Genomic DNA, 14,558 nt, shown 5'->3' with positions numbered 1-14,558 from the left:
TGCAAGCTGTTGTTGAAATAATTACTAACGAAACTGCTAAAGCACTGAGAATATTAGCTACACAGCAAAAGGGTTTCCGGAATGCCATTTACCAGAACCGTCTAGCGTTAGATTACATATTAGCTTCAGAAGGAGGACTATGTGGTAAATTTAACCTCAGTAACTGTTGTCTTCAAATAGACGACAAGGGTGAAGTAATTGAAGAAATCACCCACAAATTGATGTCAATTGCACATGTACCTGTGCAAACCTGGAAAGGACTTGATGTCAGTGATCCGTTCGGATCCCTTGGATCATGGTTCTCTAGTTTAGGTTCAGGATTCAAAATTCTAATTGGCTCCATGTGTACGATTGCCTTACTTGGGCTTGTTGTCTGCCTCTGCTTGCCATGCCTTTGCATCTGCCTATGAAGATGCCGAGACCAAGTATCTGAAATGCTGATCACCCAGACCAGTACCCGGATTATGCTCAATCAAGCTGAAACCTTGAACCTGCTGCTTCTGGATTCCAATTATGATGCTGAACCATTCCCCACCACCCATGATAACTATCTGTGAAAAATGAGCACATTGGTACGAAGACGGGTAAAGTCTCCAGCCAGTATGGATTAGCCTTAACTAGGCGGGACAACCTAAGACAGGCGATGTGCGACGCAGATAGGTGTGAAGGGTTCCTAGGAGTCACCCCCCCAAAAGGGGGAAATGTAATAATAGCCAGCACAAAACTACACCTAGTAGATTGATATATCCTGCGCACGTGACACTAGCACTATGAAGAACTATGAACATGAAACTTACCAGGGTACCAGCCAGCACAGATGACATCACACCTGGTCAAAAATGAAACTAACTTGGTCTCAATTCCTGGAAATTACACCAGAGGTACCTGCCCATAGTAAGAGCACGCACATATGCCTAAAATGTATTAATTGGCTATAAGATAATGGGCGGGCATTTGCAGACACCTGTTGATTGGCTAATGGTGACCCTTAAATTGCTGAACATGCATGTTAGATCTCTTGTGCAGGTTTGGGCATACATCCCTTGCTGTGTATTGTCTGCTGCATCAAAGAAAAGACACATTTCTTTTATTAAAGCTTGCATTGATTAGATTCTTAAGGCTGGTCTCTTTACTGATCTTATCAATCCGAGGTTTAAAACATAACCTTTCCCTCTCTATGGGGCGGATTTTCAGCGCCCTGCTCGCCTAAATCCGCCCAAAACCGGGCGGATTTAGGCGAGCAGGGCCCTGCGCGCCGGTAAGCCTATTTTACATAGGCCTACCGGCGCGCGCAGACCCCGGGACTCGCGTACGTCCCGGGGGTTTCGGAGGGGGGCGTGTCGGGGGCGTGTCGGGGGCGGGCCCGGTCGACGCGGCGTTTCGGGGGCGTGTCGGCCGCGTTTTGGGGGCGGGTACGGGGCGTGGCTACGGCCCGGGGGCGTGGCTGCGCCCTCCGTACCCGCCCCCAGGTCGCGGCCCGGCGCGCAGCAGGCCCGCTGGCGCGCGGGGATTTACGTCTCCCTCCGGGAGGCGTAAATCCCCCGACAACGGTAAGGGGGGGGTGTAGACAGGGCCGGGTGGGTGGGTTAGGTAGGGGAAGGGAGGGTAAGGTGAGGGGAGGGCAAAGGAAAGTTCCCTCCGAGGCCGCTCCGATTTCGGAGCGGCCTTGGAGGGAACGGGGGGAGGCAGCGCGGCTCGGCGCGCGCAGGCTATACAAAATCGATAGCCTTGCGCGCGCCGATCCAGGATTTTAGTGGATACGCGCGGCTCCGCGCGTATCTACTAAAATCCAGCGTACTTTTGCTTGAGTCTGATGCGCAAGCAAAAGTAGGCTGTTCGCGCGCCTCTTAAAATCTACCCCTATGGCAATATCATCATATGGGTGGTTGTAGATAGATTCTCTAAGATGGCACATTTCAATCCCTTTCCTGGACTTCCATCTGCACCTGAATTTTCTAAACTCTGTACAACACATCTTCTGCCTGCATGGGCTTCCATGTCACATCCTCTCAGATAGAGGGGTTCAGAATTACACTGGATTTTACTTCCACATATCACCCTCAGAGTAATGGACAAACCAAACAGGTAAATCAAACCTCAAGGGCTTCCTGCAGGCTTATGTGAATCTTCATCAAGATAACCAGGTCTCTCTTCTTCCATGGCCTGAGTTTGCTCATAATAGCCATGTGAATAGCTCCACAGGATCATCACCTTTTATGTAGTTTTTGGGCTTAATTTCAAGTACCCAGACTGCTTCCTATCTCCAAAGATTGCCCAGCAGCCAACCTAATGGGACAGGAACTTCAAGAACTTTGGACAAAAATTCATCTTCTCCTGGACAAAGCAGCAGAACATTTTAAGAAGCAAGCTGACAGGAAATGCCACCCGGCACTTTCTGCACCCAGGAAATCTAGTCTGGCTCAGTATCAAGAACCTGAGACTCAAGAGACCTGGTTATCTTGCTCCTGGTTTATAGGAACTTTTCTATTGATTGTTAACTGGGCCCCATGGCATATAAACTTAGACTACCACCGTCCTAAGGGGTACATGACATATTCCACATCTCTTTGTTGAAACCTGCCATTCTCTCTTGGCCAGGCAGACAGCCCCAACAGACCACTGATGTTGAAGGAGAGGAAGACACTCCATTTGAGGTCCAGGCATGAACGCGCTCGACCAGCCAGCATTTAAAGGGCCCACAACGGGAAAAGCCCATAGTGCCCTAAGATGATTTCAGCAGTTAAGCTCTATTTAAGGACTTCCTGGACCTTTCTGCCTCACCTTAGCAATGAGTCTCTTGCATTTCCTGCAGTACATGTTGCCAGTGTTCCCCTGCCTTACCTTCCATTCCAGCCTCATCCAATCTTACCCTGCATTTGTATCCAGCTTGTTCTCACTGTGATCTTTTACTGTGTTTCTTTCCTGTGTGTCCTTGTCTCCCCTTGGCTTGTTACTTCGAAACTTGACCTCTTGCTTGGACACAACCATGAATACCTGCCACTTGTACCTGCCCCCTCACCTGGACATGACTAGGATTGCCTGCTGCCTGGACCTGGCTCCTTTGCCTGATCCTAATTATTTGTGCTCACTGCCTGCCCCGACATAGTCTCTCCTTTGACTTCCATAGGCCTGCTGTCTATCCTGTTTCTGGTGTGTCTCTCCAGACTCTGCTAACACCTCTGAAATAGGGACCCACTTAAATCCTGCCGGCCACCAGAATCCGAGGGCTCAACCTGTAGAAGATGTGGTTGGTAAATGTGAAGCTCCAGACTGTCCCACTACAGGATGCATTCACCAGCTGTCGGCATAGACCTCGGGGGCTTGCCCTCAAGGCTGCATCAACTACACCACAGCACTAAGGGCTCAACACCTCATATCCATTACATGTACTCAATGCTTTTAAATTTTATGGACTCTACCTTGTACTTACCCTTAGGAAAAGGCAGCATATTAAATGTTTATAATTTAACTAAATAATAATATAAATAAAAAGTTGTTTTAGCATATATGCTAAAATGACACTATGTTGTTAGCGCACAATCTAAAATGTAGCCTCAATAGGGCATGTGGTTCTAGTGTGCATGCTAAAAGAATAATGTGTGAATGATACCACAAAATAGTGCACATGCACTAAACTGAACAGGCTTAGCTCTCTTTTCCTTATGGCTCAGCCTTCTGGCTTCAAAATTATATAAGAGTAAATCTGGCAAATGGGAAAACTACTGGACTTCTGGAGAGGAGGTGCAAGAAGACCCAAAAGGACAAACTGGACCAAATGCACATACCTCAGATGTTTTGAGAGTAGTAATAGTAGTAGTAGGAGGAGAAAAAGGATGAAATTAAGGAGGAGATGTCAGAGAAATTGGAGCTGGAGGAGGACCAACCACTCCATAGATAGGGGCACAAACACTTGGCAAGAAAACAACAAAATTCTGGAGCTGAAACTCAAACTCCAGTGTACTCTTTGAATTACAAAGAAAATGCATGGTGGCAAAGGAACACATTGGGCACAGAATTACTTCTGATGTCAATAACCTCAAGGTCACCCTTAGGACCATCAATCCATGCCAAGATCCAAGGCTATCCGAGAAGATAGGGCCATCACCTCACATCACTGGAGCAACACCTTACTGAGAGCTTGGGTTTGGATACCATTGTCAGCTTTGCAAGATCTATGAAGTTGGCAACTATTAGATTGGAGTGGGCACTGGATGTGATATACTTCAATTTCAATAAGGTCTTTGCCATTGTCCTACACAGAAAGCTCAGAAAAAAGCTGAGCAGACTGTAGTGCATCCTAAAATAGTAGCTGGATTAAGATCCGTTAAATGATATGCAACAGTGGGTAACAATAAATGGATTTTATTCTAAGGAAAGGATGTAACCAATAGAGTACTTCAGGAATTAGTCTTGAGTCTAATTCTGTTGAATATTTTTATAAGTGATATTCCAGATGAGCTCAAAGGAAGTTGTTTTTGTGTTGTGTTCTGCGGCTGTGGCAGACCACAACCGCGGCCCCCTACCTTGTCCGCGGCGTTCCTTTGCCATGGGAGCCCTGGGGGAGGTTCTGACTCAGGCCATCGCTCCTGTGTGGCCCCGGTGCTGCTCGCTGCAGGGGGAGCCGTCCTGCTCCCCCCTTGCGGCATCCAGCGGCGTCTCTCCTCCGCGGGGGAAAATCAAAGATGGCCACCGCCATCCTTAGGCACGAGGCCATCCCCCCTTTGCAGATTTAAAGGGAACTAATCCCTTTAGCTTCACCTGTTCTTGATCAGCCTGAGCAGGGGAAGTATATAGGGAAGCTTCCTCTGCTCATTCAGTGACTTGGCAACGTCCTCTAGTGCTGTCTAGTCTGCTTGCTTCGGTGAGTTCCTTGAGCTTTGGATCCTGTTTCTGTTTCGTCTTGGTGTTCCCGGTTCCTGACTTCGGATTGGCTTGTGGTGATTCTCTGGTGTACGACTTTGGATTGGCAAGCGGTGATTCTCTGGTGTGTGACTTCGGACTGGCAAGTGGTGATCCCTCAGTGTGTGACCTCAGACTGGTAAGCGACGACCCTCTGACACTCGACCTAGGACTTCTTCTAGACTACCGTCTCCAAGAGCCCGCCTAAGTCCCAGCGGTCCGGGTTCCTACAGGCTCCTCCCGGGGGGACCGCGGGCTTCCAGGTCAAAGCTCCAGTCTGCCCTTGCACTGATACCTTGACCTCTCAAAGGTTCACCTAAGCCCCAGTGGTCTGGGTCCCTATGGGCTCCTCCTGGGGGGACCACAGACTTCCAGTGGTGAAGACACAGCTCCTCTTCTCGTCTCTTCATTCGCCTCCACAGTCGCCTCAGTCTCCAGTGCTGAGGGTCAGCTGGTCCCGCCTTCTGCTCTGCCTCGCCACCCGACGAGAGAACCTACGGATCTTCTGAAAGGTATACCATCCTCCCATCGGCCAAGGGTTCACAAGCCTGAGCATAACATTTGTTTTGTTTTTGTAGATGAAATTGTGATCTGTAATAAGGTAGACACTCTCGATGGAGTAGCAAAATAAGAAGTGATATGGAAAGGCTTGTCGAATGGTCAAGTATTTGCAAGTTTAGTTTTATTGCATTTCTGGCATAAAAAGTCAAGAGAGCAGTACATGATAGAGAGTGAGATAGTGATGTACACAAAACAGGGAAAAGAGCTTGGGATGATTATATGTAGTGATCTCAGTACTGCAAAAAGGCAGAAGCCAGAACCTAAAAAATACTAGTGTGCATAATGAAAAATTAGCAGTAGAAAAAAAAGGTGATAATGCCTCTCCACTTATCATTGGTGAGATCTCTTTTGAAGTACTGTGTCTAATTCTGGAAGCTTTACCTCCAAAAGGATATACTATAGACAGAATAGGGTAGTCCAGAGAAACATTACCAAAATGATGCAAAGCCTGGCCCATCAGTCCTTTGCATTGAGAATAGAAATATGATTATCCAAAGGAGAAGGTGGTGTATGGATATGACAGAGATATTCAAATACTTGAAAGGTATACATAATGAAAATATAAACCATGAAGGCCAGGGTCTCAGATTTACATTGTTCTGGTATCATAACTGTGTTGCAGCCGTAAATCCAGGCTATTGTACTCAATGAATAATCATATACCAGTATTTTTGTAGAATTTTTAACTTGCAAATAAAATAAAGCTGCACCCAGCTTAACAAGTTGTCAATCTCACCCAAAGACCATCAACTGAAAACAAACTTTCGGAGAGCGCGCCTTTTGGAGAATATACTCCCACATAACAATATTCAAAATGTCTCGTTTTGATATACTTAACTTTTTTTTGAAAAAGGTTGTTGGAGCATTTAGATCTTCCTGTGTAAACAGTTGAAGAATGGGGTCCTGAAGTCCAGCCCCTCATGCCAGAGAGAAAGGTCTGATGCTGGCAGCATTTCGATGGTGGTATTTCAGGGGCTAGTTTGTGGATCTATGTTCACAATAAAATAAAGGAATTAAAACAATATAAAATCAGTGCAATAAACTATTAATCACCAACCCCGATTTCCGTTCATTAAAACACTATGGCCACATAACATCTAAAAGCAGAGCGTCTGATGTCAAGATGTACTAGCATTTAAAAGGACATTAACCACTTAGAGATTAAAACTTGAATGATGTTATATGTCCACCTGAATGAAAGGAAAACTGATGATAGATAACTCAAAATAATGCACACCACTCTCTTTATGAGTCCATAAAGAGAAACATTATTCCATTTATAAATGAAATGATGTTCATGTTTTAGTAGTAACTTCTTGATATATCCTCCCCTTTTGTTTGGTAGTGGTTGTTCATTACTGGAAACCTAAGTTCTTCCAATGTGTGAGATGCGTCTACCCAATTTGGCACTAGTGGTGCCTCCAGTTTTTGATGCCGGAGACAATTCAAATATTCTTGAATGGGAACACAAACTTTGTGCGTGCTGCCTTCCTGAAATACACCAAATGACATAAATGATGCCCTTTGACATACTGGTAATACATCTGCATAATATATATATGAGTGCTGCACGGGAATGGAAGGACCTCCCCCCTATAGGAGTAGCAACACACACTACAATGTTGACAAGGAAAATGACCTCAGTCTGCATCAGCCAGGTCTGTATCTACTTCAGGTGTCTCAGAATAAAAAGTTGAAGATGCCAGGAAATCACAAAAGTTATGTGCTCTTTTTAGAGAAAAATAGGTTGCTCTTGAAGGACAGAATATACACTCAGAATGTGCCAATATCTTCTGATACTGCATTGAACTAAAAAAGTGTTTGGCAAGTAAGGCAATGCACAAACCACTCTAGATTCAGAACTATTCTGATGGGGATGTAAAAACCATCATGCTCTTTTAAAAGCCCGGTGAATTATTCTAGGAGGGTATCCTCGTTGTCCGAAACAGGGTTGCATGTCTTGAGCCCATAGAAAGAATTCGGAATCCACGGAACAAAGGCGCCAAAGCTGCAGGAATTGATGACCAACAGGTAAGTTACCTCGTAGATGTCGAAGGTGATAGCTGGAATAATACACCCAGGGTGACACAGAGGCATTATTTATTTATTTATGAGTACTTTTAGCCCACTCTCTGCCCAGACGCCTGAGTTAGCTTACAATGAAAACATACACAGTTACATCATGCAATAATAATAAAAAAAAAAGTGCAAAAGAAAATACAACTTAGTAATCAAACAGAAGAGAAAGGAGAGGACACTGCAAATTGGAGTTGCCAGCTTTACATCTTTAGTTCTCCGTGCAGACGACCAGGTGCTCTGCCACAAGATTCTGCTTGGCTTAAAGAAGTTCGCTTAGGAAGGTGACAGGTTCCTGCAGATGGTACTCTGCTAAACAAGTTCATCTAGAGTTGAGAATGCTTGCCTGAAGAAAAAAGCTTTCAAAGCTTTTCCCCAGTTTTCTTTTGTACGCCCTTATGAATAATTCCTATTTGCTTTTTTGGCTATGTTGCACACTGAGGATTTCAATGTATTATCCACAATAGCTCCAATTTTCTACAGTCTTCAATGACCGAAGGTTGTGCCATCATCAATGGAATATGAAATAACAAAGAGCCAAGAAGCTTTCATGGAGCATCTCCTGGGATTACACTCTTTGGGCCAGTGAACTAAAACACTTCTCTGATGCAGGTACAAATAGAAGGTTGGGGATTTTCAAGGGTTAGGGTTGTTGGATTATCCTGTTAGAGGCAGTTCAGAAAAGGTTATTGTTGTAGACTGTCCAGATTCCTCCCACAGATAGTTTTGTTGAAGCAACAGCTGAAATAAATGCTCAACAACTTCTTGTCAGCAATACAGTTCAGAACCAGGAACAATGAGGTCCATATCCAGTGTATTTGACCGGCTTTTGGCACTTAGCAGGACAAATGTCAGGATTTAAAAATCCCTCTAGTCTGACTGCTCCGGACTTAGCTGGCTAGTTTGTTTTTTTTATCCAGTTAAAAGGTTAGCTGGATAAGTCTGGGACAGTGGTGTTCTGGGGTGGGGGCAGTTGTCCAGCTGAGTTGGCCTGATAAATGCTGATTTCAAGGTTATCTGGCTACTACAGCCAGATAATTTCAGGACAGCCGAAAAGGAGTCCTAAATTTTGCCAAATATACTTATCCTGCTACTTTTAAGATAGCGGGTATATTCAGCAGTGCGCCCATGTCACTGAATATCCTGGCTAGGTTGGCTGGATAAGATTATCTAACTAACTTTCCTAGACAACCAGCGGCTGGATATAGACCTCAATGATCAAAAAACAATGCATGGGTTTTAACCAACTGATAGAGGATACAAGCATTCTGGAGTCTTCACCTGGTAAGAAGATTCTTCAGGCCTTTTTATTCTGTTTGATGAACTGGGCCGCACAACATAAGGATGTGCATTCATTTGGAAAAATGGGTGCTATGAAATGAAAGAGACCATTTTTGGTTCATTTCTTTCTATATAAAAAGAATGAACAGAGCTCAGAAAATAACACAAGCTTTCATTCCCATTTATTTTTTGATTTATTTATCTATGGGGCATACAACTATAGCTTTGGGGTTTTTTTTTTCTACTTAAGTTAGACAGAGTGGAGTTGGGATGGGAACAGACAAAGAGGAAAAAGAACCAATCAAGGTGAAGTGCTTTTTCAACTAGCCAATCCCGGCTGGCTGCTGCATGGATTGACAATGACTTCCATTTTTTAAAATATAAAGCTTAAAAGAAATCTACACCCTGAGTGCAGTCACCATTTTGCAGCATTTCTCTCTTGGATTTCAAAGAGAGAGGAGTAGTTTATTTAGCTCTGTGTGTTTCAAAATGAAGAAAAGCTTTAAAAAAGATTTATTTAGAATAGAGGAATGAGGAAGGTAGGCCAAGTCCAAAAGCAAAGCACTTTCAAACAGCATTGTATGAATTATCAAGAAGGCTGCTCATCCTTTAAAAATGTTGCTAGCAGTAATTTTGTTATGGGTTTGGCAGTTTTTGGTTTCAATTGTTAAATTTACTACCCTTAACATAAGGCTTGGGGGAAGCTGCATGAAGCGGCAGTTATTGGGCAGACTGGGTGGACTATTTGGTCTTTTTCTGCCGTCAATACTATGTTACTATGTTGGACTGTTGTTGCCTTTTGTGAATGTGTGATAGGAGTCACTGATCTTTCTCTCTGTTAGGATTAAGGCATCAACAGGAGGTAGAAGGCAGTTGAGAGACACCGTGTTTCACTGACTCCAGCAGATGGGGGAGGAAGCTATGTGTTTTGTTACTCTTTTGGGAAGCAGGTATACAGCATTGCAGCTTTTCCTCTTTCAGCATTTGTGTGAGTATCTCATTTTGTAGAAATACATATTACAGCAATTGTTGCGTAGGAGGTGGATTCTTGGGCTGAGGTGGGGTTGACACAACCCGTAGGCAAGGGCCTATGGGTCCCCACCGTCAGCAGGCGGAGTGGGCTGAAGCTGGAGGCTACTGGAGCTTCACCTATACCAGCCCACGTTCCCCTCAGATTGAGCCTTTGGGTGCCAGGGCCAGCAGGACTTAGGCGGGCCTCAAGGTTAGGTACTGGTCGTAGGTGGTTCAGCCCAGAGACAGCAGCCAGCAGGTGGCATAGAACTATCCTGGACGGATTGTGGATCAGGAACTCAAGCACCAAGGAACAATGAGAGATTAGAGATGCCTGAGCAAAGGAAGGTCGAAGCCTTAATAGTCCATGTCCAGAGGGTAGCAACCAGGACGTCACTGTGAAGCTTGAATGGAGGCTGGCGGCACTTGACAGGTGTAGCAAGCAACATGGATCTCTGGACTTTAATGAGTCTGTAGGGTAGTCATTCATAGCAATGATCAAGGCACAGAGAAGGCAGGCGTGGTCAGACGTAGCAATGGTCAAGGCACGGAGAAGGCAGGCATGGTCAGACGTAGCAATGTTCAGGCCTAGAGAAAGCAGGGGAGGTCAGGCATAGCAGAGGTCAGAACCAGGTAGTCGATCCAGTAGACAGACGAGACAAACACAGGAAACTGGAACCAGGAATCACAGGAACAAGACAAGTGCAAAGCAATTAGAACTCGGAAACCAGAACAGGAGACCAAGGAGACCTGTTGCAAAGGCAATGCTGAGGAGCGCTGTCTGAGCTTTTATATGTTGAGGAAACTGACGTCTACATCCGGGTCCATGCCCAGGTTCCCGCCGCGGACCCTTTAAATAACTCATGGTGGTGCGCGCCTGTGCCTAGGGAGAGGCGCAGCGCTGCTGATGGCATTTCTCCTTGGCCCATGCAGAGAGGCCTGGAGGATGGAGGCATCCCAGCTGGAGGTCCACCAATGCAGCGCAGAGCCGGAGGCGCCGGCGGAAGTTTAAGGCCGGGGCTGGAGGCTCACCGCAGCCAGCGATGGAGAACTGGAGCCTGGAGACTTCACAGATAGGTGAGAGGGCTGTGCTGTGGGGCTGCCGCGAGCGGTGAGCGTAACAGCAATATCGGGTGGATTTTAAAAGCCCTGCTCGCATAAATCGGCCGGATTTACGTGAGCAGGACCTTGCGCGCCGGCGCGCCTATTTTCCATAGGCCGCCGGCGCGCGCAGAGCCCCGGGACACGCGCGTAGGTCCCGGGGTTTTTGGAAGGGGGCATGTCGGGGGCGGGACCCGACGACGCGGCGTTTTGGGGGCGGGGGGCTGGCGCGCGTAGATTTACATCTGCTTCTCGCAGGCGTAGATCTACGGATAAAGGTAAGGGGGGGGGGTTTAGATAGGGCCGGGGGGGGTGGGTTAGGTAGAGGAAGGGAGGGGAAGGTGAGGGGAGGGTGAAAGAGAGTTCCCTCCGAGGCCGCTCCGATTTTGGAGCGGCCTCGGAGGGAACGGTGACAGGCTGCGCGGCTCGGCGCGCCGGCTGCCCAAAATCGGCAGCCTTGCGCGCGCCGATCCAGGATTTTAGAAGATACGCGCGGCTACGCGCGTATCTTATAAAATCCAGCGTACTTTTGTTTGCGCCTGGTGCGCAAACAAAAGTACGCGAACACGCTTTTTTTAAAATCTACCCCTATGTGTTTTGTTTCACAAGGAAAGTGACTGCTCTCTGTTTGCTGTGTGTGTATCCACACTACTATGAGTACTGAAACACTAAAGACTTCCAGCCAGTGCTACTGGTCACCTGTATGAAATTGCATTAATGCCATTCTTAATGCCTATGGCAATGAAGGATAGATGAGGCAAGAATGAGAGAAGGAAGTCTAAAAGAAATGATTTTTCCTGTACAAGCAGCACAGACAATATTAGTGATCATATCAGAAGTCCCCAACCAAGATAAAGAGAGGACACTCTAGCAATGGGAAGAAGTTACGGGCTAGCATTATTATAAAAGCTAGAAGAGCAGTTGTTTTCTCCCATTTCATCTTCTACTGTGGTAGGGCGGGGAACAGAAGGCAGGGTCACTGAAGAATGGGATCAGCATGGGGGAGGTGGGGGGGGGCAGTGTCACTAGGAGTGGAAAAACCAAAAGCAGAACACCTCCACCACTCATCTTTGTTCCCTCCTAAGAACTGTTTGCAGAAGGTCTTCAAAGAAAGCACTGATTCAGATAAATCATATCTGGGATTTCCGGAGTCAGAAGATATGAAGATCTAGTATCTGAGGAGAACTTAGGGAGTCTACTTACTAGGATGCCCAGGAAAAGCTATGGCGACATTAACTCCGGATCCCTCGATGGAAGTTAAGCAAAAGAAAAAGGAAACAACATCTATGTTACAAGGTAATGGAAGGAGCGTGAGCGACTGTATGGAAGCGGGAGATGGCCATTTGAGGGCCCTTACTGCGGCCTTTGCAATTTCTACACCTGAAAAAATAACTGTAGAAGGGATTTGGACAGTCTTAAAGTCGATTGAACATTCTATTAATATACTGTCTCAAGTTACAATATAAACGAAGAATCAATCAGTATTGAACAATAATCTTATTTCAAACTTTGGTAAAAAAAAGAAGAGCTGGATAAAAGGACTTCCACTGTTGAAAATATTCAGCAAAAGTTAATTGTCTCTGAAAAAATTACTAACAGGAGGCTAAAGAGTGTGGAAAACCCTCTCAGAGCACATAATTTAAGGGTGCTAAATTTTCCAGTGGTCAGCATGTTCTCCCCTCTAGAACTCTTTAAAAATTATATCAAACAAATCTTAAAAGTTCCAGATACAGCCCTATCAGTAATCACTAAAGCGTTTTACCTGCAGTAGCAGGCCCAAGCTGAAAAATTGGAACCAGGGGGAAGTCAGATACTAACTTTGGACATAACCGTTATATTGGAAATATCTCTAGATACAGAGATAACACAAAGGAAACCCTTACTGATTTCATTTGCCTTTTTATCGGAACGTAACTACATCTTGAAATTTTTCTTCAGAAATAGACAGTCAAATTTTTATGGTCATCCAATTTGGATCTATCCTGATGTTATTAAACTGACTCAAACCCGACGCAAGGATTTCCTTACGATGTGCCTTGAAGTTCTTCAACTAGGAGCCAGCTTTATCCTTAAAAATCCATGCAAGTGCTGTGTGAGGCATTTAAATATAAAATATATTTTCTTAGAGCCCGAGCAACTTAGAGCCTTTATAGTGGCACGTACCCAAGAGGCTTCCATTACAGGCCCGGCTTAGTCATTTGAATTATTGGTTGTGGCACCACTTGACGTACATAATTTACCTTTATAAAATTTACTTGAATTTCTGTGTCTTTAGTTCTGCCTCCCTATAATTCTTATAATTTTGATGTCATTATAAATATTGATGTTGGACTATTGTTATATTCTATTTACCTGATATTGCTTTTTGTAAAACATCAGCTTTACTGTATAAGAGTTGTATTCTTGGGAAGATTTCAAAAACTTGAAAAAAAAGAATTAAAAAAAAACAAACCCCAAATCCAAGCAGTGACTAAAGCAGCTTTCTTCAAACTACATCATGACATCTCCACCCTCTTCTTGATGACTCAGTAGTCATCGAGACTGCTGCGATTGCCTGACTGGACTACTGCAACTTGCTATTCACTGGAATGCCCATCGAACTGAACAAGCAACTGCAACTTGTTCAAAATACTGCAGCACAACTGCTGAGTAACAAAAACAAATTTGACAGGATTACACCTACCCTAAACACCCTCCACTGGCTCTCTATTCTCTCTATTCATACGAATTTCAAAATCCTAACCGTAACCTACAAGAAAACCTACAGGAAGCACGCCACTCTCTCTCAGTGACCATTTCACCCGCTATATACCATCCCACTCTCTCTGCTCACTATTGCAAAACCACCTGGTGGACTCTACCCTCAAGGAACTATGCCTCATCAGAGACGGGAAGAAGCCTTTCCAAGGTGCTGCATTGCCACAGAACATCAGACAAGCCCCAGACCTGCTAGCCTTGAGAAAGCTACTGGAAACATGGCTTTTCCAATCAGCCTTCAGCCCATTGCACCAGAAGCCAACTCTTAACTGGTGGGTTTATCCCTGCTAACATTCCCGTGTGTGCCTGCCAACATCCCCACATTATATACTATGAATAATAGTTATTATTTATGTGAATCAGATTCTGTGCTTTCTTCGTGTAAGCAGCAACCCTCACCAGGCCACTGTACATTCCTGAATTGTACTGCAACATTAGTTCTTTGTACCTTGCTTTGAATTCCCTTTGCTGGAAAAGTGTGTAGCAAATAAATACATGATGACGATGGTGATGGTGTGAAAATTTCATGATTCCTTGTGTGACCAGAGGCACTAAACCAGTGGCAGGGTAGCTTTCAAAATGCTTGATGACATTACAGCATTCTCCGAATGCAGCTGAATTGGATCAGCCTCTTTTCCTAAAGGAAATAAAAAGAAAAAAGAGATTACAAGTGTTGAGGGCACAGGAATATTATGAACTGGGGGGGAGGGGGTGTGTGTCACTGGATGCGCACCGCTCTCTGTGGTAGACCTTTGAATGAATCAGGAGGAATAATTGAAAAGTAACTGGGGGAGGCCACATTCAGACACGAGAATTTTGTATGACCAGTTTCCCTCTAGGAAACTAGGACTAATAAAACACTTTCTTAATGT

The 14,558-nt window shown here is 45.1% G+C and overlaps 1 long non-coding RNA gene across 2 annotated transcripts in view; it reads right to left on the bottom strand.

The window, feature by feature from the left end:
- Nucleotides 1-14,558, bottom strand: part of LOC115095961 — a 148,939-nt gene that overhangs the window by 116,677 nt on the left and 17,704 nt on the right. For both annotated transcript variants that reach the window (XR_003857922.1, XR_003857923.1), the window contains exons 3-4: nucleotides 14,135-14,323; nucleotides 6,299-6,448 (exon numbers count right to left, since the gene is read on the bottom strand). This is a non-coding gene — a long non-coding RNA (uncharacterized LOC115095961). The remainder of the gene's footprint in view (nucleotides 1-6,298; nucleotides 6,449-14,134; nucleotides 14,324-14,558) is intronic.

This window comes from Rhinatrema bivittatum, chromosome 7 (assembly GCF_901001135.1).
Source record: "Rhinatrema bivittatum chromosome 7, aRhiBiv1.1, whole genome shotgun sequence".
NCBI lineage: Eukaryota > Metazoa > Chordata > Amphibia > Gymnophiona > Rhinatrematidae > Rhinatrema > Rhinatrema bivittatum.
Note: the sequence above shows the minus strand (reverse complement) of the source record. Positions and strands in the feature narration are given on the sequence as shown.